The following is a 22,845-nucleotide window of genomic DNA, read 5'->3' on the forward strand; positions in this document are numbered from 1 at the left end:
TATTCTAGGTCGGAACCGTCCAGGGTGGTGATGCTAGTCGGGCGTGCGGGTGCAAGCAGCGAACGGTTGAAAAGCATGCATTTGGTTTTACTAGCGTTTAAGAGCAGTTGGAGGCCACGGAAGGAGTGTTGTATGGCATTGAAGCTCGTTTGGAGGTTAGATAGCACAGTGTCCAGGGAAGGGCCGGAAGTATACAGAATGGTGTCGTCTGCGTAGAGGTGGATCAGGGAATCGCCCGCAGCAAGAGCAACATCATTGATGTATACAGAGAAAAGAGTCGGCCCGAGAATTGAACCCTGTGGTACCCCCATAGAGACTGCCAGAGGACCGGACAACATGCCCTCCGATTTGACACACTGAACTCTGTCTGCAAAGTAGTTGGTGAACCAGGCAAGGCAGTCATTAGAAAAACCGAGGCTATTGAGTCTGCCGATAAGAATATGGTGATTGACAGAGTCGAAAGCCTTGGCCAGGTCGATGAAGACGGCTGCACAGTAATGTCTTTTATCGATGGCGGTTATGATATCGTTTAGTACCTTGAGCGTGGCTGAGGTGCCCCCGTGACCGGCTCGGAAACCGGATTGCACAGCGGAGAAGGTACGGTGGGATTCGAGATGGTCAGTGATCTGTTTGTTGACTTGGCTTTCGAAGACCTTAGCTAGGCAGGGCAGGATGGATATAGGTCTGTAACAGTTTGGGTCCAGGGTGTCTCCCCCTTTGAAGAGGGGGATGACAGCGGCAGCTTTCCAATCCTTGGGGATCTCAGATGATACGAAGGAGAGGTTGAACAGGCTGGTAATAGGGAGTGCGACAATGGCGGCGGACAGTTTCATAAATAGGGGGTCCAGATTGTCAAGCCCAGCTGATCTGTATGGGTCCAGGTTTTCCAGCTCTTTCAGGACATCTGCTATCTGGATATGGGTAAAGGAGAAGCTGGGGAGGCTTGGGCGAGTAGCAGCGGGGGGGGCGGGGCTGTTGGCCAAGGTTGGAGTCGCCAGGTGGAAGGCATGGCCAGCCATTGAGAAATGTTTGTTGAAGTTTTCGATTATCACGGACTTATCAGTGGTGACCGTGTTATCTAGCCTCAGTGCAGTGGGCAGCTGGGAGGAGGTGCTCTTGTTTTCCATGGACTTTACAGTATCCCAGAATCCATGTTGGAGTGGAGATAGTACATATGTTGGGGTGGAGAGAGTACATATGTTGGGGTGGAGAGAGTACGTATGTTGGGGTGGAGAGAGTACGTATGTTGGGGTGGAGAGAGTACGTATGTCGGGGTGGAGAGAGTACGTATGTTGGGGTGGAGAGAGTACGTATGTTGGGGTGGAGAGAGTACGTATGTTGGGGTGGAGAGAGAACGCATGTTGGGGTGGAGAGAGTACGTATGTTGGGGTGGAGAGAGTACGTATGTTGGGGTGGAGAGAGTACATATGTCGGGGTGGAGAGAGTACTTATGGGGTGAAGAAGGTTAGGGGGTAAGGCATGCTGTAATGGGGATAAGATGATGACCAGAGGAGCTGATTAAACCAATTAAATAAATCCACCAACACCAAGGTCGCGAACTCTAAATACACAAATCACGCTGGAGCCTTCTGTCATCAAGCACGGCTTTCGAGGGCTCAACAAATATAAACACCTCCCCACCAGCTTGATGCACCCAGATACGTAAACACAGTCAGCCACTGCACAAGCTAGCGTTTTTAAATCCATCAGTCTTTGTTTACTCTAGCTCACTCAGCAAGCATCCAGAGTCGGCGGTGGCATGGCGACTTATTTATGTTTCCTGGGGAACTGTGTTAAGTTCACGCTTAATTAAAGGCTAAAGTCAAGCTGCAGCCTGTTTCTTCACTTCAGTAGGCCGACACATTTTCTTTCCTCTTAGTGTGCATGGGAGTAAAGCCATAATATAAAGAGAGGCATTGATGGCTATAACAATGCCTGCTAGTGATTTGGGGTTGGTTTGTGTGTGACTGTGTCGGACTGGCTGGGAAAAAAACTCTCAACAGCATGTGTGTCTGTGTACATTCCTGCGATATGGAACTGTTGTGTTTAGATCCACTGGGGACCTGTTATGGTGTGGCACAGCTCATACTGACCGTTGTTTATGATATGGTCTAATGACAGATTAGTCACAATGGAAATCTAAATGAAGACTGCCACTATGATACACATTCAAAGCTCAAGTTCACATCTGGTCCAGTAGCTGACCCTGGCCAACAGTTAAGACAGGGACTCAAACAGGAAGTCGTAACCCTGGCCAACAGTTAAGACAGGGACTCAAACAGGAAGTCGTAACACTGTCCAACGTTAAGACAGGGACTCAAACAGGAAGTCGTAACCCTGGCCAACAGTTAAGACAGGGACTCAAACAGGAAGTCGTAACCCTGGCCAACAGTTAAGACAGGGACTCAAACAGGAAGTCGTAACACTGTCCAACGTTAAGACAGGGACTCAAACAGGAAGTCGTAACCCTGGCCAACAGTTAAGACAGGGACTCAAACAGGAAGTCGTAACCCTGGCCAACAGTTAAGACAGGGACTCAAACAGGAAGTCGTAACACTGTCCAACGTTAAGACAGGGACTCAAACAGGAAGTCGTAACCCTGGCCAACAGTTAAGACAGGGACTCAAACAGGAAGTCGTAACCCTGGCCAACAGTTAAGACAGGGACTCAAACAGGAAGTCGTAACCCTGGCCAACAGTTAAGACAGGGACTCAAACAGGAAGTCGTAACCCTGGCCAACGTTAAGACAGGGACTCTTGTTATTTCTCCTATCATTCAAAACCTCTACTCAGAAGGGGATGTGGAAAAACACCAGGAGTTGGCATACTGCAAAAATGATACCATATGACCCTTAAAAACGTGTTTACTAGCGGACAATACCGATTCAGCTTATAAAAGTATATCATCAACTTGCATTGTTTTTGGCTGTTTCACACAAACACGTTTCCATGTCCTGCTGGTAGCAGCTGTGTATCTGATGTGTCTTCCGTGGCATGGTAACAATATTTCGCCCGGACATTGACCGTGTAATCCGCTGTCCTGCTGTGGCTGTGGGTCATTTATACAGCCGCATAACTGAATCAGCCAGGGGAGCACAGCAGCAAATGAATGGACCAGGCTGTTGTCATGCTGTTGTACATTTCATGGTCGATTCATTGCTTACATGCAGATGCTTACTATCTTTACTTGATATCAGCGTCTAATTTACAGATCATCTAGATGATCTGGTGCGGCAGGTAGCCTAGTGGGCCGGCAGGTAGCCTAGTGGGCCGGCAGGTAAGCCTAGTGGGCCGGCAGGTAGCCTAGTGGGCCGGCAGGTAAGCCTAGTGGGCCGGCAGGTAGCCTAGTGGGCCGGCAGGTAGCCTAGTGGGCCGGCAGGTAGCCTAGTGGGCCGGCAGGTAGCCTAGTGGGCCGGCAGGTAGCCTAGTGGGCCGGCAGGTAAGCCTAGTGGGCCGGCAGGTAAGCCTAGTGGGCCGGCAGGTAGCCTAGTGGGCCGGCAGGTAGCCTAGTGGGCCGGCAGGTAGCCTAATGGGCCGGCAGGTGGCCTAGTGGGCCGGCAGGTGGCCTAGTGGGCCGGCAGGTAGCCTAGTGGGCCGGCAGGTAGCCTAGTGGGCCGGCAGGTAGCCTAGTGGGCCGGCAGGTAAGCCTAGTGGGTTAGCACGTTGGGCCAGTAACTGAAAGGGTGCTAGATCGAATCCCTGAGCTGACAAGGAACAAATCTGTCGTTCTGCCCCTGAACAAGGCAGTAAACCCACTGTTCCTAGGCCGTCATTGTAAGTTAGAATGTGTTCCTAAATGACTTGCCTAGTTAAATAAAGGTTAAATACAAAAATAATTCCAAAAATGTATTAATGTATGTTAACCACCTGTAATAATCATACCGTCATACTGTCACTCTAAAAGTGAATTGACGATCAACCAATTCAGCCAATCAGATTCCTAGAGGGCTTGAACGTGTCTTTCCATGGTCTAACTCTCCAGTATGGACCTCCATTCAGGACCGTTTGAAACTGACAGGTCTGACAGATGTTTAGGCTGTCATATGAGGGCTTGAGTTACCTCGGCTAGTCAAGCCATCCACACCAGATGCTGAATGGAACCTAAGTGAGCCGGGGCGATGTCGTAACTGGGGAGAAAATACTTTAGTTCCCGTACGTACTCCATTTCTTGGTAAATCAGTGTGTGTGTGTGTGTGTGTGTGTGTGTGTGTGTGTGTTGGAGTGTTCTTGTACGTTCATTCAGAGCAGGGAGACTTTGGGAGGTTGCGGTGAGGCAGATGAAGGCTTTGCGCCAGTTGCCTGAACAAATAAACAATCGGCTGATTATTTCAGCGCACACGCCTCGGTAATTTCCTGTGAATTAACGGCACCCAGCTCGCTATACGCTGATAAGCTGAGGCCGCCAAGGCCCTGTCGCTCCCAGCCCACGGCTCTGTTTTCTTAACTAATGCCTCTCATCTCAATCCATCCATACTTCGCCCTCCTCCGCCTGTCTCGTTAAATCAGTTTCAAAAATCTGTTGTTCCTTAGATCTGTTCACCATTCAGGAATGAAAACGTCAATTTACTGTTAACGAGCCAATTCACCCATCCTGTGTGTGTTTTCAGACCGCCAGCTAATCATGGCCACGGATCTCAATGTATATTTTGCTTTCTTGGCGATTAGCGATGCTAATCTGGGTACGCTAGCTGTCGCTTTTCTTCACCAATACCTCAACCTGGAACAGGGACAGACATACATCACAATTACTGTGGACCTGTAGACTGTAGAGTCACCCAGCAAACAATTCTAGGTCGAGAGAACGTTTTTTTTTTGTAACGTTCCCCTAATGTTAGGATAACATTCTCTTAATTTCAAGCAGAACTTATCTAGAACGTGATTACAATGTTCTCAGAATATACACCATTCATGTTCTAGTTGCAAGAACATCCATCTGTCCAGTTTTCTGAGGGTTAGGAGAACATTCCATCAACGTTCCAACAAACATACACAGAACATGGTTGCCGTGGTTGCCATGTTCTCAGAACGTAGATATTCATGTTCTAGACACATTTTCATGGGAACGTTGAAAGAACGTTGATGTGTATCAGTTGAAAGAACGTTGCCTGATGGCCCCAAAGAAACATCCACCCCCCCCCAAAACAAATTATGTCATTACATGTCACGCTTTGTTACTGTTGCCAGGCCCATCAAGGTTTACTCACAGAAACAGTGGTTTTAACATACAGTGTTTTTCAACTTAAATATTTGCTATACATGATTACATTGTGCATGTAAACAGTCATTATTATTCAACGTGTCCTCACCTGGGATTTGACCTCATAACCTTTTGGTCCACCATGTCTGTGTCAGCTACCAGTTGATTTCATTATTCTCTCATCATTGACTTGATGTATAGTTGGATACAGGACTTTCTGTATAGTTGTCTAATGTTGGTGGGGCATGTTAGCCTCTTTTTGATGATATTCCTGTGTCACTACCATCAATAAAAGTTTTTCCTGAGTGCACTTTTAACAGAGCTGAGATTTAATTCAAAAGGGCATTCACCCTGTTGCTCCCACCTATCGAGTTGTTTCAGATCTACACAAGTGCGTAGGGAGGAGGGTTTAGGGTATATTCAGGACAGGGCCTAACTATACTGGGGAGGAGGGGTTAGGGTTTATTCAGGACAGGGCCTAACTATACAGGGGAGGAGGGGTTAGGGGTCATTCAGGACAGGGCCTAACTATACTGGGGAGGAGGGGTTAGGGGTTATTCAGGACAGGGCCTAACTATACTGGGGAGGAGGGGTTAGGGGTCATTCAGGACAGGGCCTAACTATACTGGGGAGGAGGGGTTAGGGGTTATTCAGGACAGGGCCTAACTATACTGGGGAGGAGGGGTTAGGGGTTATTCAGGACAGGGCCTAACTATACTGGGGAGGAGGGGTTAGGGGTTATTCAGGACAGGGCCTAACTATACTGGGGAGGAGGGGTTATTCAGGACAGGACCTAACTATACTGGGGAGGAGGGGTTAGGGGTTATTCAGGACAGGACCTAACTATACTGGGGAGGAGGGGTTAGGGGTTATTCAGGACAGGGCCTAACTATACTGGGGAGGAGGGGTTAGGGGTTATTCAGGACAGGACCTAACTATACTGGGGAGGAGGGGTTAGGGATTATTCAGGACAGGGCCTAACTATACTGGGGAGGAGGGGTTAGGGGTTATTCAGGACAGGGCCTAACTATACTGGGGAGGAGGGGTTAGGGGTTATTCAGGACAGGGCCTAACTATACTGGGGAGGAGGGGTTAGGGGTTATTCAGGACAGGGCCTAACTATACTGCGGAGGAGGGGTTAGGGGTTATTCAGGACAGGGCCTAACTATACTAGGGAGGAGGGGTTAGGGGTTATTTAGGACAGGGCCTAACTATACTGGGGAGGAGGGGTTATTCAGGACAGGGCCTAACTATACTGGGGAGGAGGGGTTAGGGGTTATTCAGGACAGGACCTAACTATACTGGGGAGGAGGGGTTAGGGGTTATTCAGGACAGGGCCTAACTATACTGGGGAGGGGGGGTTATTCAGGACAGGGCCTAACTATACTGGGGAGGAGGGGTTATTCAGGACAGGACCTAACTATACTGGGGAGGAGGGGTTAGGGGTTATTCAGGACAGGGCCTAACTATACTGGGGAGGAGGGGTTATTCAGGACAGGGCCTAACTATACTGGGGAGGAGGGGTTAGGGGTTATTCAGGACAGGGCCTAACTATACTGGGGAGGAGGGGTTATTCAGGACAGGACCTAACTATACTGGGGAGGAGGGGTTAGGGGTTATTCAGGACAGGGCATAACTATACTGGGGAGGAGGGGTTAGGGGTTATTCAGGACAGGACCTAACTATACTGGGGAGGAGGGGTTAGGGGTTATTCAGGACAGGGCCTAACTATACTGGGGAGGAGGGGTTAGGGGTTATTCAGGACAGGACCTAACTATACTGGGGAGGAGGGGTTAGGGGTTATTCAGGACAGGGCCTAACTATACTGGGGAGGAGGGGTTAGGGGTTATTCAGGACAGGGCCTAACTATACTGGGGAGGAGGGGTTAGGGGTTATTCAGGACAGGGCCTAACTATACTGGGGAGGAGGGGTTAGGGGTTATTCAGGACAGGACCTAACTATACTGGGGAGGAGGGGTTATTGAGGACAGGACCTAACTATACTGGGGAGGAGGGGTTATTCAGGACAGGGCCTAACTATACTGGGGAGGAGGGGTTAGGGGTTATTCAGGACAGGACTTAACTATACTGGGGAGGAGGGGTTAGGGGTTATTCAGGACAGGACCTAACTATACTGGGGAGGAGGGGTTATTGAGGACAGGACCTAACTATACTGGGGAGGAGGGGTTAGGGGTTATTCAGGACAGGACCTAACTATACTGGGGAGGGGGGGGTATTCAGGATAGGGCCTAACTATACTGGGGAGGAGGGGTTATTCAGGACAGGGCCTAACTATACTGGGGAGGAGGGGTTATTCAGGACAGGGCCTAACTATACTGGGGAGGAGGGGTTAGGGGTTATTCAGGACAGGGCCTAACTATACTGGGAGGAGGGGTTGTTCAGGACAGGGCCTAACTATACTGGGGAGGAGGGGTTAGGGGTTATTCAGGACAGGACCTAACTATACTGGGGAGGAGGGGTTAGGGGTTATTCAGGACAGGGCCTAACTATACTGGGGAGGAGGGGTTAGGGGTTATTCAGGACAGGGCCTAACTATACTGGGGAGGAGTGGTTATTCAGGACAGGACCTAACTATACTGGGGAGGAGGGGTTAGGGGTTATTCAGGACAGGGCCTAACTATACTGGGGAGGAGGGGTTAGGGGTTATTCAGGACAGGGCCTAACTATACTGGGGAGGAGGGGTTAGGGGTTATTCAGGACAGGGCCTAACTATACTGGGGAGGAGGGGTTAAGTGTTATTCAGGACATGACCTAACTATACTAGGGAGGAGGGGTTATTCAGGACAGGACCTAACTATACTGGTGAGGAGGGGTTAGGGGTTATTCAGGACAGGGCCTAACTATACTGGGGAGGGGGGGGGGGGTATTCAGGATAGGGCTTAACTATACTGGGGAGGAGGGGTTAGGGGTTATTCAGGACAGGGCCTAACTATACTGGGGGGGAAGGGGTTAGGGGTTATTCAGGACAGGGCCTAACTATACTGGGGAGGAGGGGTTAGGGGTTATTCAGGACAGGGCCTAACTATACTGGGGAGGAGGGGTTAGGGGTTATTCAGGACAGGACCTAACTATACTGGGGAGGAGGGGTTATTGAGGACAGGACCTAACTATACTGGGGAGGAGGGGTTAGGGGTTATTCAGGACAGGACTTGACTATACTGGGGAGGAGGGGTTAGGGGTTATTCAGGACAGGGCCTAACTATACTGGGGAGGAGGGGTTAGGGGTTATTCAGGACAGGGCCTAACTATACTGGGGAGGAGGGGTTAGGGGTTATTCAGGACAGGGCCTAGCTATACTGGGGAGGAGGGGTTAGTTGTTATTCAGGACAGGACTTAACTATACTGGGGAGGAGGGGTTAGGGGTTATTCAGGACAGGGCATAACTATACTGGGAGGAGGGGTTAGGGGTTATTCAGGACAGGACCCAACTATACTGGGGAGGAGGGGTTAGGGGTTATTCAGGACAGGGCCTAACTATACTGGGGAGGAGGGGTTATTCAGGACAGGGTCTAACTATACTGGGTAGGAGGGGTTAGGGGTTATTCAGGACAGGGCCTAACTATACTGGGGAGGAGGGGTTAGGGGTTATTCAGGACAGGGCCTAACTATACTGGGGAGGAGGGGTTAGGGGTTATTCAGGACAGGGCCTAACTATACTGGGGAGGAGGGGTTAGGGGTTATTCAGGACAGGGCCTAACTATACTGGGGAGGAGGGGTTAGGGGTTATTCAGGACAGGGCCTAACTATACTGGGGAGGGGGGGTTTCAGGACAGGGCTTAACTATACTGGGGAGGAGGGGTTAGGGGTTATTCAGGACAGGACCTAACTATACTGGGGAGGAGGGGTTATTCAGGACAGGGCCTAACTATACTGGGGAGGAGGGGTTAGGGGTTATTCAGGACAGGGCCTAACTATACTGGGGAGGAGGGGTTAGGGGTTATTCAGGACAGGGCCTAACTATACTGGGGAGGAGGGGTTATTCAGGACAGGGCCCAACTATACTGGGGAGGAGGGGTTAGGGGTTATTCAGGACAGGGCCTAACTATACTGGGAGGAGGGGTTAGGGGTTATTCAGGACAGGGCCTAACTATACTGGGGAGGAGGGGTTAGGGGTTATTCAGGACAGGGCCTAACTTTACTGGGGAGGAGGGGTTAGGGGTTATTCAGGACAGGGCCTAACTATACTGGGGAGGAGGGGTTAGGGGTTATTCAGGACAGGACCTAACTATACTGGGGAGGAGGGGTTATTCAGGACAGGGCCTAACTATACTGGGGAGGAGGGGTTATTTAGGACAGGGCCTAACTATACTGGGGAGGAGGGGTTAGGGGTTATTCAGGACAGGGCCTAACTATACTGGGGAGGAGGGGTTATTCAGGACAGGGCCTAACTATACTGGGGAGGAGGGGTTAGGGGTTATTCAGGACAGGACCTAACTTTACTGTGGAGGAGGGGTTAGGGGTTATTCAGGACAGGACCTAACTATACTGGGGAGGGGGGGTTATTCAGGACAGGACCTAACTATACTGGGGAGGAGGGGTTAGGGGTTATTCAGGACAGGGCCTAACTACACTGGGGAGGAGGGGTTAAGTGTTATTCAGGACAGGGCCTAACTATACTGGGGGGGAGGGGTTAGGGGTTATTCAGGACAGGACCTAAGTATACTAGGGAGGAGGGGTTAGGGGTTATTCAGGACAGGGCCTAACTATACTGGGGAGGAGGGGTTATCCAGGACAGGACCTAACTATATTTGGGAGGAGGGGTTATAGGTTATTCAGGACAGGGCCTAACTATACTGGGGAGGGGTGGGGTATTCAGGACAGGGCTTAACTATACTGGGGAGGAGGGGTTAGGGGTTATTCAGGACAGGACCTAACTATACTGGGGGGGAGGGGTTAGGGGTTATTCAGGACAGGGCCTAACTATACTGGGGAGGAGGGGTTAGGGGTTATTCAGGACAGGGCCTAACTTACCCAACTTTTTTTCAAACTTTTTTAACAGATTAACAACAAAATGGGATTTTCTGTGTTCACAACAATGCTTAAATCACATCAGGGGTTGACTTTTGAGGTCTGGGAAAAATCAAAGAAACTTACCGTTTTTTTTGTTTAGTTGCCCTTTAATTCAGTTAGCATGCCCTGCGCTGTTGTTTGGTTAGCAGGTTTTCTGTAGCGCAGTAAGCACACATGTAATGTGATTCAGCTGCCAATGGAAAGGGTGTATTAAGAGGCCAGCAACACACTATATTATTCAGAGCCCCATGAAATGACACCATATATACGTATATTCTACAAACCCTACTGAGTATTCACTACAATCATTTTACTGCAGTACCCGGAATATTTATAGCTCTAAGTCAATCTGTATTCCATATACATTGTTAAAGTTAAGACAATAATTTTTCATATGTCATGAATGTTTATTTACACGTTTCTACTATTATGTGGTGACTTTAATTTGGAAAATGTTTGAAAATTCCATGCCCCAGAAGTACTTTTTTAGTGTTGCTGACGAGACGCTGATCATGTGATGAGTTCACAAATCAAATGCCCACTTGTGCTGCAACTGGACTGCGAAAAACAAGTAAGTAAACTATTATTTTTTGGAATTTAAATGTTTTTGTAGTAGTTAAGTGTTATTAGATCTCATACTGTAGCTACCTGAATCATTATTACAAATAACTTTTAGTGACTTCACAGCAATTGCTAGCTAGCCGACACATAGCTAGCTAGCAGGCACAGACATACACAAATCCCCTAGTTAAAGCCGTGTCTCCATAGTCAGTTCATGAGATATGTAAATTAAAGATGTAATATAATAATAGGAATTGAATGGAGTTTCCCCATCTTCCCATTTAGAGTTTCTGGTGCAGCACAGACCTTATCCAGACCTTATCCAGTTAATGTGTCAAAGACCTGAATTGGACCCAGCACCGCATGGTATGGCTCGTTATATTGTGATGTTAAATAAAGACCTGACTGGGCCCAGTACCATGCGGTACTGCTCATGTTTGTTGTGTGCATGTTTGTGTACTGAGGAACATGTAACTTGGTTCCAGAAGAAAGACACTTTTAAATTTCTTTAGTTTGGGGGCTTTCATCAAGGTAAGTAGGTTGGGGGCTTTCATCAAGGTAAGTGTTTCTTTAGTTTGGGGGCTTTCATCAAGGTAAGTGTTTCTTTAGTTTGGGGGCTTTCATCAAGGACAGTGTTTCTTTAGGTTGGGGGCTTACATCAAGGTTAGTGTTTCTTTAGTTTGGGGGCTTTCATCAAGGTTAGTGTTTCTTTAGGTTGGGGGCTTTTTTTTTTTTTTTTTTTTTTCTTCTTGGGGGGGTGGATCAGCTTAATATTGCGGAAAGAATGTTGCTTCCAATGTAATTGTCTGCATCATTTCCAATCCCCCATATTTTTTGGGGTAAATATATATATCCATTCACGTATGCATACATATACACATATATACATACACATACCTACATAGACATACATACTTTTTTTAAAGAGTATACCTTTATTATTATTCCCCGCAAACCCTACCACCGATCCCCCAATTGGAGTAAACTGATAAACATTTCTGTTTTTACCTTCAATTTATACATCTTATACACATTTTACAGACACAGTCTACTTTATAATAGTTCTCTCTTGTTTGTTCTTAGTCCTTCCTCTATTTCTGTTGTCCATCCAGTTTGATTTCCACTTGTAACTGTGCTATTTCACAATAGCTCCGCACCTATACACATTTCACAGATCCCGTATGCCCTACATTGTTTATCTTGTTATTAGTCCCACCCTTCAGCTCCACTCAACCTTTCCCATCTATCTTCCAACATCACCCATTTCGGATTTTTATTTGCCATATATTTTTCAACTGTGCTGTGATGCTTCACAAAAGATTTGAATCTTCCTATTCTCATAGCTTCCACGGATTGTAAATTAAAAATAAACATTTTTGCTAAAATAATTATTATATTATTGATTGATTGACTATGGCTTTTCAAATCCCCCAGTATTGCTATCTGTAGCGTTAGTTCTACGCAAATGTTGCAATTCTTCAACCATTCCTGGACCTGTGACCAAAAACGAGCTACATGCGGACAATACCAAAATAAATGGTCTAATGACTCTGCCTCCTCACAGCAGAATCTACAGAGCTGGGAAGATTGTATCCCCCATATATATAACATTCTATTAGTTGCAAGAATTTTGTACAATAATTTCAATTGAAAAATTCGAAGTTTTGAATCCGGCGTTGTTTTGCGTATCAATTCATAAACCATGTGCCATGGAATGGGTACATCGAAAATCTCTTCCCAACTATTTTGCAATTTATATGGCATAGCTGTAAGTTTTTTGGTCCTTAAATGAAATTGGTATATGTTTTTATTTATCACACTTTTCTTTAACCATTTATGTTCTTTAATATAAGGCCGACATACAAGTTCCTTACTTTTATCCCCTTCCACCTGCCTCTTCCATTTTTGTGGTAATGCCGCAATTAATTGGTTGTAATTTTGGGTAGAGCAGACATTTCCATATGTCTGTGTTAGCTGCATGTGTGACATTACTCCACCAGTCCTATTTATGATATCACTGTCACGTTCCTGACCTATTTATGTTAGTTTTGTGTGTTAGTTGGTCAGGACGTGAGGTTGGGTGGGCATTCTATGTTATCTGTTTCTATGTTGGTTTTGGTTTGCCTGGTATGGCTCTTGATTAGAGGCAGGTGGTTTGCGTTTTCCTCTAATCAAGAGTCATATTTAGGTAGGGCATTCTCACTGTTTGTTTGTGGGTGATTGTCTCCTATGTCTGTATGTATGTTCGTACCACATGGGACTGTAGCGTTTGTTTCGTTTCGTTTCGATGTCGTCCGTTTCCTGTACGTAAGTTTATGTTTAGTTATGTAAGTTTATGTTCAGGTTTCGTTCAACGTCGTTTTCTTGTTTTGTAGTTTGAAAGTGTTTTGTTTCGTTTCGTGTTGCCATCATCGTTGTTAAATAAAGATGGCTTATTTCCCAAAGCCTGCGTTTTGGTCTTCAGATCCCTCTCTCCTCACCTCGTCCGAGGATGAGGAGAGCGTCACCCGTTACAATCATTCACAAAAATTATACCTTTTTTAAACATTTCTTCGATAAATACAGTTTTTTTTATCAATTACTATATTTGAATTTAAACACAAGATTTGTTGTACTATTTGTTCCGTCCTTTCAGGTGGATTAAACTGAAATTGCAACCAACTTTCTAAGGCTTGTTTAAAAAATAAAGATATTTTGGAAATTATTTCCTTTTCAAGCAACCGAAAGTGAGCAGGTGTAATCTGAATAAATGGAAAAAGGCCCTTCTTGAACATAGGATGAGACATTCGTACCAATCTACTAGAGAACCAGTTTGGATTTAAGTATAACTTTTGTATGACTGATGCCTTTAGTGAGAGGTCTAATGCTTTAATATTTAATAATTTCTGCCCTCCGAATTCATATTCGTTATATAAATAGGCCCTTTTAATTTTATCTGGCTTGCCGTTCCAAATAAAATTGAATATTTTTTGTTCATATAATTTAAAAAGCAGGTCACTAGGTGTAGGCAAAACCATAAGCAAATAGGTAAACTGTGATATGATTAAAGAGTTAATCAGGGTGATTTTCCCACAAATAGACAGGTATTTTCCTTTCCATGGTAGCAAGATCTTATCTATTTTTGCTAACTTTCTATAAAAATTTATTGGAGTGAGATCATTTCTTTCTTTTGGGATTTGTATACCGAGTTGGGGGCTTTCATCAAGGTTGGGGGCTTTCATCGAGGTGTTTCTGTAGGTTGGGGGCTTTCATCAAGGTAAGTGTTTCTTTAGTTTGGGGGCTTTCATCAAGGTAAGTGTTTCTTGTTGTAATGTCGTCTCCAGGCTATTGAACACAGAAGCACATATAACCCTGGATTACCAACCATTCAAAGCTGGACTTAGTGGGAGTGACCATAGAATTCTATAGGAGTGAACTTTACTGAGTAAAGTATTTGTCATCGTCACTACTTAACACAGTCAAAAGTTAACATTATTACTAAACTCCACTCGTTTCCACAATTTATCTTCTTAAAATGTGATTTTTAATCTAACCCTAACTAATGAAGGTCAAGTTTGATGTGTTGGTCCACCAGACCATCCGTGTATTTGGGCGGAAGTGTCTGAGAACGAGATTAGGTGTGATGTGACTAACATGACATCACTTTAGAGCGTATGACATCACGTTAGAGCGTATGACATCACTTTAGAGCGTATTGCATCACTTTAGAGAGTATGTCATCACTTTAGAGCATATGACATCATTTTAGAACGTATGACATCATTTTAGAACGTATGACATCACTTTAGACCGTATGACATCACTTTAGAGCGTATGCCATCCTTCAGCACAACATGTCACCCTTTAAAAAGCACAGGTTTATATCGTATTCGACATAGTGGGTTATGTCACACTTGACATTGGTGTTTACGTCACAGTTATGCCACATTTATTAACACTTTATAAAGCATGACACATGCTTATAGTTGCTTTGTAATACATTTATGTAGCGCTTGTAAACAATTTATGAAGGCTTTATGAAGACTTTATAAACTGAGTGTCATTTAAAGCGGGACTGGGAATGTTCTCAAAAGTTGTGGGAATGTTTGCTGTTAGCTGGGCACTACTTTCTCTCTCTATTTCTCTGTCTGTCCCTCCCTCCCTCGCTCACTCGCTCGCTCGCTCTTTCTTTCTTTCTTTCCGGACGTCTTCGGTGAATTATGTAGAACATTGTTTCACAAGGTTACGGACAATTTCTGCACCTCCCAAGGCCAGTCTAGATTAGACTATATCCCAAGTGACATCAACCCAAGGTGTTTCCAGCCAACAGGAACTCCTTTTTCGTTCAGTTTTATTATGTTGCCTATTGAGTGTGTCCTAAATGGAACCCTATTCCATTTCAAAGTGGACTTCCTTTTGAGCAGCCCCCTATGTACCCTGGTCAAAAGTAGTGCACTATAAAGGGAATAGGGTACAGTATGAGATGGAGCCTCAGATTAACTATTTAGCTTCTTTATCATTAATGTGTTTAGTTGTAATGATGGATTATTCATAATTCCAGTAAACAAAACAAAATCGCTCCTTTTCATTCTTCCAGTAAACCAACTGCTGTTCAACAAACGCTTCTTTTCATTCTTCCAGTAAACCAACTGCTGTTCAACAAACGCTTCTTTTCATTCTTCCAGTAAACCAACTGCTGTTCAACAAACACTCCTTTTCATTCTTCCAGTAAACCAACCGCTGTTCAACAAACGCTCCTTTTCATTCTTCCAGTAAACCAACCGCTGTTCAACAAAAGCTTATTTTTTTTGCCATTGCTCTTTTCTCTATTTCGGGAAAAGTGATTTAGCTTGGATGGTTTGCAGATGCTTGGGTTTCCTCACAGTTAGAGAATCTGGCAGCAATCCATTCTTGCTTTTTTTGCTAAGATCAAGTGTAGCCTAGTGGTGTGGCGGGAGGTAGGCTAGTGGTGTGGCGGGTGGTAGGCTAGTGGTGTGGCGGGAGGTGGGCTAGTGGTGTGGCGGGAGGTAGGCTAGGGGTGAGGCGGGAGGTGGGCTAGTGGTGAGGCGGGAGGTAGGCTAGTGGTGTGGCGGGAGGTAGGCTAGGGGTGAGGCGGGAGGTGGGCTAGTGGTGTGGCGGGAGGTAGGCTAGTGGTGTGGCGGGTGGTAGGCTAGTGGTGTGGCGGGAGGTAGGCTAGTGGTGTGGCGGGAGGTGGGCTAGTGGTGTGGCGGGTGGTAGGCTAGTGGTGTGGCGGGAGGTGGGCTAGTGGTGTGGCGGGAGGTAGGCTAGTGGTGTGGCGGGTGGTAGGCTAGTGGTGTGGCGAGAGGTAGGCTAGTGGTGTGGTGGGAGGTGGGCTAGTGGTGTGGCGGGAGGTGGGCTAGTGGTGTGGCGGGAGGTGGGCTAGTGGTGTGGCGGGATGGTAGGCTAGTGGTGTGGCGGGATGGTAGGCTAGTGGTGTGGCAGGAGGTGGGCTAGTGGTGTGGCGGGATGGTAGGCTAGCGGTGTGGCGGGAGGTGGGCTAGTGGTGTGGCGGGAGGTAGGCTAGTGGTGTGGCGAGAGGTAGGCTAGTGGTGTGGTGGGAGGTGGGCTAGTGGTGTGGCGGGAGGTGGGCTAGTGGTGTGGTGGGAGGTGGGCTAGTGGTGTGGCGGGAGGTGGGCTAGTGGTGTGGCGGGAGGTGGGCTAGTGGTGTGGCGGGATGGTAGGCTAGTGGTGTGGCGGGATGGTAGGCTAGTGGTGTGGCAGGAGGTGGGCTAGTGGTGTGGCGGGATGGTAGGCTAGTGGTGTGGCGGGATGGTAGGCTAGTGGTGTGGCAGGAGGTGGGCTAGTGGTGTGGCGGGAGGTAGGCTAGTGGTGTGGCGGGAGGTGGGCTAGTGGTGTGGCGGGAGGTGGGCTAGTGGTGTGGCGGGAGGTAGGCTAGTGGTGTGGCAGGAGGTGGGCTAGTGGTGTGGCTGGAGGTAGGCTAGTGGTGTGGCGGGTGGTAGGCTAGTGGTGTGGCGGGAGGTGGGCTAGTGGTGTGGCGGGAGGTAGGCTAGTGGTGTGGCGGGAGGTGGGCTAGTGGTGTGGCGGGAGGTGGGCTAGTGGTGTGGCGGGATGGTAGGCTAGTGGTGTGGCAGGAGGTGGGCTAGTGGTGTGGCGGGAGGTAGGCTAGTGGTGTGGCGGGAGGTAGGCTAGTGGTGTGGCGGGATGGTAGGCTAGTGGTGTGGCAGGAGGTGGGCTAGTGGTGTGGCGGGAGGTAGGCTAGTGGTGTGGCTGGAGGTAGGCTAGTGGTGTGGCGGGAGGTGGGCTAGTGGTGTGGCGGGAGGTGGGCTAGTGGTGTGGCGGGAGGTGGGCTAGTGGTGTGGCGGGAGGTGGGCTAGTGGTGTGGCGGGAGGTGGGCTAGTGGTGTGGCGGGAGGTAGGCTAGTGGTGTGGCTGGAGGTAGGCTAGTGGTGTGGCGGGAGGTAGGCTAGTGGTGTGGCGGGATGGTAGGCTAGTGGTGTGGCAGGAGGTGGGCTAGTGGTGTGGCGGGAGGTAGGCTAGTGGTGTGGTGGGAGGTGGGCTAGTGGTGTGGCGGGAGGTGGGCTAGTGGTGTGGCGGGAGGTAGGCTAGTGGTGTGGCGGGAGGTAGACTAGTGGTGTGGCGGGATGGTAGGCTAGTGGTGTGGCGGGAGGTGGGCTAGTGGTGTGGCGGGAGGTGGGCTAGTGGTGTGGCGGGAGGTGGGCTAGTGGTGTGGCGGGACGTGGGCTAGTGGTGTGGCGGGAGGTAGGCTAGTGGTGTGGTGGGAGGTGGGCTAGTGGTGTGGCGGGTGGTAGGCTAGTGGTGTGGCGGGAGGTAGGCTAGTGGTGTGGCGGGAGGTAGACTAGTGGTGTGGCGGGATGGTAGGCTAGTGGTGTGGCGGGAGGTGGGCTAGTGGTGTGGCGGGAGGTGGGCTAGTGGTGTGGCGGGAGGTGGGCTAGTGGTGTGGCGGGACGTGGGCTAGTGGTGTGGCGGGAGGTAGGCTAGTGGTGTGGCGGGAGGTAGGCTAGCGGTGTGGCGGGAGGTAGACTAGTGGTGAGGCGGGAGGTAGGCTAGTGGTGTGGCGGGAGGTAGACTAGTGGTGAGGCGGGAGGTAGACTAGTGGTGAGGCGGGAGGTAGGCTAGTGGTGTGGCGGGAGGTAGACTAGTGGTGAGGCGGGAGGTAGACTAGTGGTGAGGCGGGAGGTAGGCTAGTGGTGTGGCGGGAGGTAGACTAGTGGTGTGAATAGGGTCCCATTTGGGACGGGGCGTAGCAGTGAGCTCAACTTCGCCCCATCGTTTTACTTAACTCTGTTTTACCCTGGTGTTTTTCTCCCGTTGAGATGTATTTGAACAGTAAGAACAGGGAGATAAAAGAGTGTGAGAGTGTTATTGTATGATTAGAAGCTGGAACAAAACATTGGGACTCTTAATGACCTCCTCCTCCATCAGTCAACAGTGTCTGGGCTCTTTGAGCAGCATCATGCAGAGCAGAAGGTTCTTAAAAGCCTGTTTGTGTGTGTGTGTGTGTGTGTGTGTGTGTGTGTGTGTGTGTGTGTGTGTGTGTGTGTGTGTGTGTGTGTGTGTGTGTGTGTGTGTGTTTCTCTGGTCTCCATTAGTGTGCCCCCTGTCTTGTCCCGCATATCCCGTCCATCTAACAGCCCCTAGTAGGTTCCGTTTTACATTAGCCAGGTCCTGGGCCTATATAACACCCTATTCCCTACATAGTGCGCTACTTTTTGACCAGGTCCCATAGGGTGCTGGGAGAAAGTAGTGCACTGTATAGGGTAATAGGGTGTCTTTGGGATACAGGTCCTGGTATCCAGCCGCTGTAATGCTGCCTGTTGTTAGTGGCTCGGCCCTAAGGCCCTCGGCCCTAACGCAGCCACGATGATGGAGTGGTGTTGGAGTTTCCCCTGCTTTGATGCTTAAAAATGTTCCCCTGATCAGGCTATATAGGTTAAGTAGCGGTTATGTATGGGTTATACAGTATAGGGTTATGTATGGGTTATATTGGAGTCATATAGGGTTTATATAAGGGTTTTACTGTATAGGGTTATATTGGAGTCATATAGGGTTACATAGGGTTTATATAGGGGTTTTACTGTATAGGGTTATATTGGGGTCATATAGGGTTATATAGGGTTTACATATGGGGTTATACTGTATAGGGTTATATAGGGTTTAAATAGGGGTTATACTGTATAGGGTTATATAGGGTTTATATAGGGGATATACTGTATAGGGTTTATAGGGTTTATATAGGGGATATACTGTATAGGGTTTTATAGGGTTATATATAGGGGTTATGATGTATAGGGTTATATAGGGTTTATATAGGGGATATACTGTATAGGGTTATATAGGGTTTATACAGGGGATATACTGTATAGGGTTATATAGGGTTTATATAAGGGTTATACTGTATAGGGTTATACTGTATATGGTTATATAGGGTTAAAGGGTTAAATAGGGGGTTATACTGTATAGGGTTATATAGGGTTTATATAGGGGATATACTGTATAGGGTTATATAGGGTTTATATAAGGGTTATACTGTATAGGGTTATACTGTATAGGGTTATATAGGGTTATATAGGGTTATATATAGGGTTATACTGTATAGGGTTATACTGTATATGGTTATATAGGGTTAAATAGGGGGTTATACTGTATAGGGTTATATAGGGTTTATATAGGGGATATAGGGGATATACTGTATAGGGTTTTATAGGGTTTATATAGGGGTTATGATGTGTAGGGTTATATAAGGTTTATATAAGGGTTTATATAAGGGTTATACTGTATAGGGTTTATATAGGGGTTATACTGTATAGGGTTATATAGGGTTATATATAGGGTTATACTGTATAGGGTTATATAGGTTTATATATAGGGTTATACTGTATAGGGTTATATAGGGTCCCGTGTGGCTCAGTTGGTAGAGCATGGCGCTTGCAACGCCAGGGTTGTGGGTTCGATTCCCACGGGGGACCAGTACAAAAAAGTATGAATGTATGTACTTGTAAGTCGCTCTGGATAAGAGCGTCTGCTAAATGACTTAAATGTAAATGTAAATGTAATACGGTTAAATAGGGGGTTATAGGGGGTTATACTGTATAGGGTTAAATAGGGGGTTATACTGTATAGGGTTATACTGTATAGGGTTATATAGGGTTATTTATAGGGTTATACTGTATAGGGTTATACTGTATAGGGTTATACTGTAAGGGGTTATATAGGGTTAAATAGGGGGTTATACTGTATAGGGTTATATAGGGTTATATATAGGGTGATACTGTATAGGGTTATACTGTATAGGGTTAAATAGGGATATATATAGGGTTATACTGTATAGGGTTATATAGGGGGTTATATAGGGGGTTATACTGTATAGGGTTATATAGAGGGTTATACTGTATAGGTTTATATATGGTTTATATTGGTGTCATTTAGGGTTATATAGGGTTTATATAGGGGTTTTACTGTATATGGTTATATAGGGTTATATTGGGGTCATATAGGGTTATATATAGGGTTTATAAAGGGGTTATACTGTATAGGGTTATATATGGGTTTAAATAGGGGGTTATAGTGTATATGGTTACATAGGGGGTTATACTGTATAGGGTTATATATGTTATATGTTTTATGTTATATATATTATATATATATGACCTCCCGGGTGGTGCAGTGGTCTAGGGCACTGCATCGCAGTGCTAGCTGCGCCACCAGAGTCTCTGGGTTCGCGCCCAGGCTGGGCTTGGTTCGCGCCTAGGCTCTATCACAGCCGGCCGCAACCGGGAGGTCCGTGGGGCGACGCACAATTGGCATAGTGTCGTCCGGGTTAGGGAGGGTTTGGCCGGTAGGGATATCCTTGTCTCAGTATGTAAAAAATGTAATAAAAATGTGTGCACTCTACTGTAAGTCGCTCTGGATAAGAGTGTCTGCTAAATGACTAAAATGTAAATGTAATATAGGGTTTATACAATATAGGGTTTATATAGGGGCTATAATGTATAGGGTTTATATAGGGGGTTATACTGTATAGGGTTACATAGGGGGTTATACTGTACTGGGTTATATAGGATTTATATATGGGGTTATACTGTATATGGTTACATAGGGTTTATATAGGGGGTTATACTGTATATGGTTAAATAGGCTTTATACCGTATAGGGTTATATATGGGTTATGTTGGGGTCATATAGAGTTTATATATGGGTTATAATGTATAGGGTTATATAGGGAGTTATACTGTATAGGGTTATATATGGTTTATTTAAGTTTATATAGGGGTTATTATCCTGTATAGGGTTATATAAGGGTTTTGTAGGGGTTATATAGGGGTTATGCAGAGGTTAATAGGTGAGGGCCCTCAGAGTGTGGTGTCAGGAAAATAACCTCACACTCAACGTCAACAAAACAAAGGAGATGATTGTGAACTTCAGGAAACAGCAGATGGAGCACCCCCCTATCCACATCGACGGGACAGTAGTGGAGAGGGTAGTAAGTTTTAAGTTCCTCTGCGTACACATCACGGACAAACTGAAATGGTCCACCCACACAGACAGCGTGGTGAAGAAGGCGGAACAGCGCCTCTTCAACCTCAGGAGGCTGAAGATATTTGGCTTGTCACCACAAACACTCACAAACTTTTTCAAATGCACAATCGAGAGCATCCTGTCGGGCTGTATCACCGCCTGGTACAGCAACGGCTCCGCCCACAACCGTAAGGCTCTCCAGAGGGTAGTGAGGTCTGCGTGACGCACCACCGGGGGCAAACTACCTGCCCTCCAGGACACCTACAACACTTGATGTCACGGGAAGGCCATAAAGATCATCAAGGACAACAACTACCCGAGCCACTGCCTGTTCACCCCGCTATCATCCAGAAGGCGTGGTCAGTACAGGTGCATCAAAGCAGGGACCGAGAGACTGAAAAACAGCTTCTATCTCAAGGCCATCAGACTGTTAAACAGCCATCACTATCATTGAGTGGCCGCTGCCAACATACTGACTCAACTCCAGCCACTTTAATAATGTAAAAATGTATGTAAAAATGTACCACTAGCCACTTTAAACAATGCCACTTTATATAATGTTTACATACCCTACATTACTCATCTCATATGTATATACTGTACTCGATACCATCTACTGCATCTTGCCTATACCGTTCTGTACTCATTCATATATCTTTATGTACATATTCTTCATTCCTTTACACTTGTGTGTATGAGCTAGTTGTTGTGAAATTGTTAGGTTAGATTACTCGTTGGTTATTACTGCAATGTTGGAACTAGAAGCACAAGCATTTCGCTACACTCGCATTAACATCGGCTAACCATGTGTATGTGACAAATAACATTTGATTTGATTTTGATTTGCTATAGGGGTTATGTAGGGGTTATGGGTGTACATAGGAGTTATATAGGGTTATACATGGTCATATAGGGTTATATATAGGTTATATAGGTTTAAGTAGGTTTAAATATGGATATATAGGATTAAATATAGGTTATATAAGGTTATATAGAGTTTATATAGGGTTATATATGATTATATCAAATCAAACTTTATTTGTCACCATGCCCCGAATACAAGTGTAGACCTTACGGTGAAATGCTTATTTACAAGCCCTTAGCCCTTAACCAACAGTGCAGTTCAAGAAGAGTTAAGAAAATATTTACCAAGCTGACTAAAATACAAAGTAATAATAAAAACTAACAATAAGAAAAACAATAACGAGGCTTTATACAGGGGGTACCGGTACCAAGTCAGTGTGGAGGCTTTATACAGGGGGCACCGGTACCGAGTCAATGTGGAGGCTTTATACAGGGGGCTCCGGTACCGAGTCAGTGTGGAGGCTAAATACAGGGGGCTCCGGTACCGAGTCAGTGTGGAGGCTTTATACAAGGGGCTCCGGTACCGAGTCAGTGTGGAGGCTATATACAGGAGGCACCGGATACGAGTCAGTGTGGAGGCTTTATACAGGGGGCTCCGGTACCGAGTCAGTGTGGAGGCTTTATATAGGGGGCACCGGTACCGAGTGAGTGTGGAGGCTTTATACAGTGGGCACCGGTACCGAGTCAGTGTGGAGGCT

The 22,845-nt window shown here is 46.7% G+C and overlaps 1 non-coding gene across 1 annotated transcript; it reads left to right on the plus strand.

Annotated features, from left to right (window-relative positions):
* The first annotated feature begins 19,659 nt into the window (after nucleotides 1-19,659).
* Nucleotides 19,660-19,735, plus strand: trnaa-ugc (transfer RNA alanine (anticodon UGC)). Its single transcript has one exon. It is a non-coding gene; the product is annotated as a tRNA-Ala (tRNA).
* Nucleotides 19,736-22,845: the final 3,110 nt, after the last annotated feature.

Source organism: Salvelinus fontinalis, chromosome 27, assembly GCF_029448725.1.
Source record: "Salvelinus fontinalis isolate EN_2023a chromosome 27, ASM2944872v1, whole genome shotgun sequence".
NCBI lineage: Eukaryota > Metazoa > Chordata > Actinopteri > Salmoniformes > Salmonidae > Salvelinus > Salvelinus fontinalis.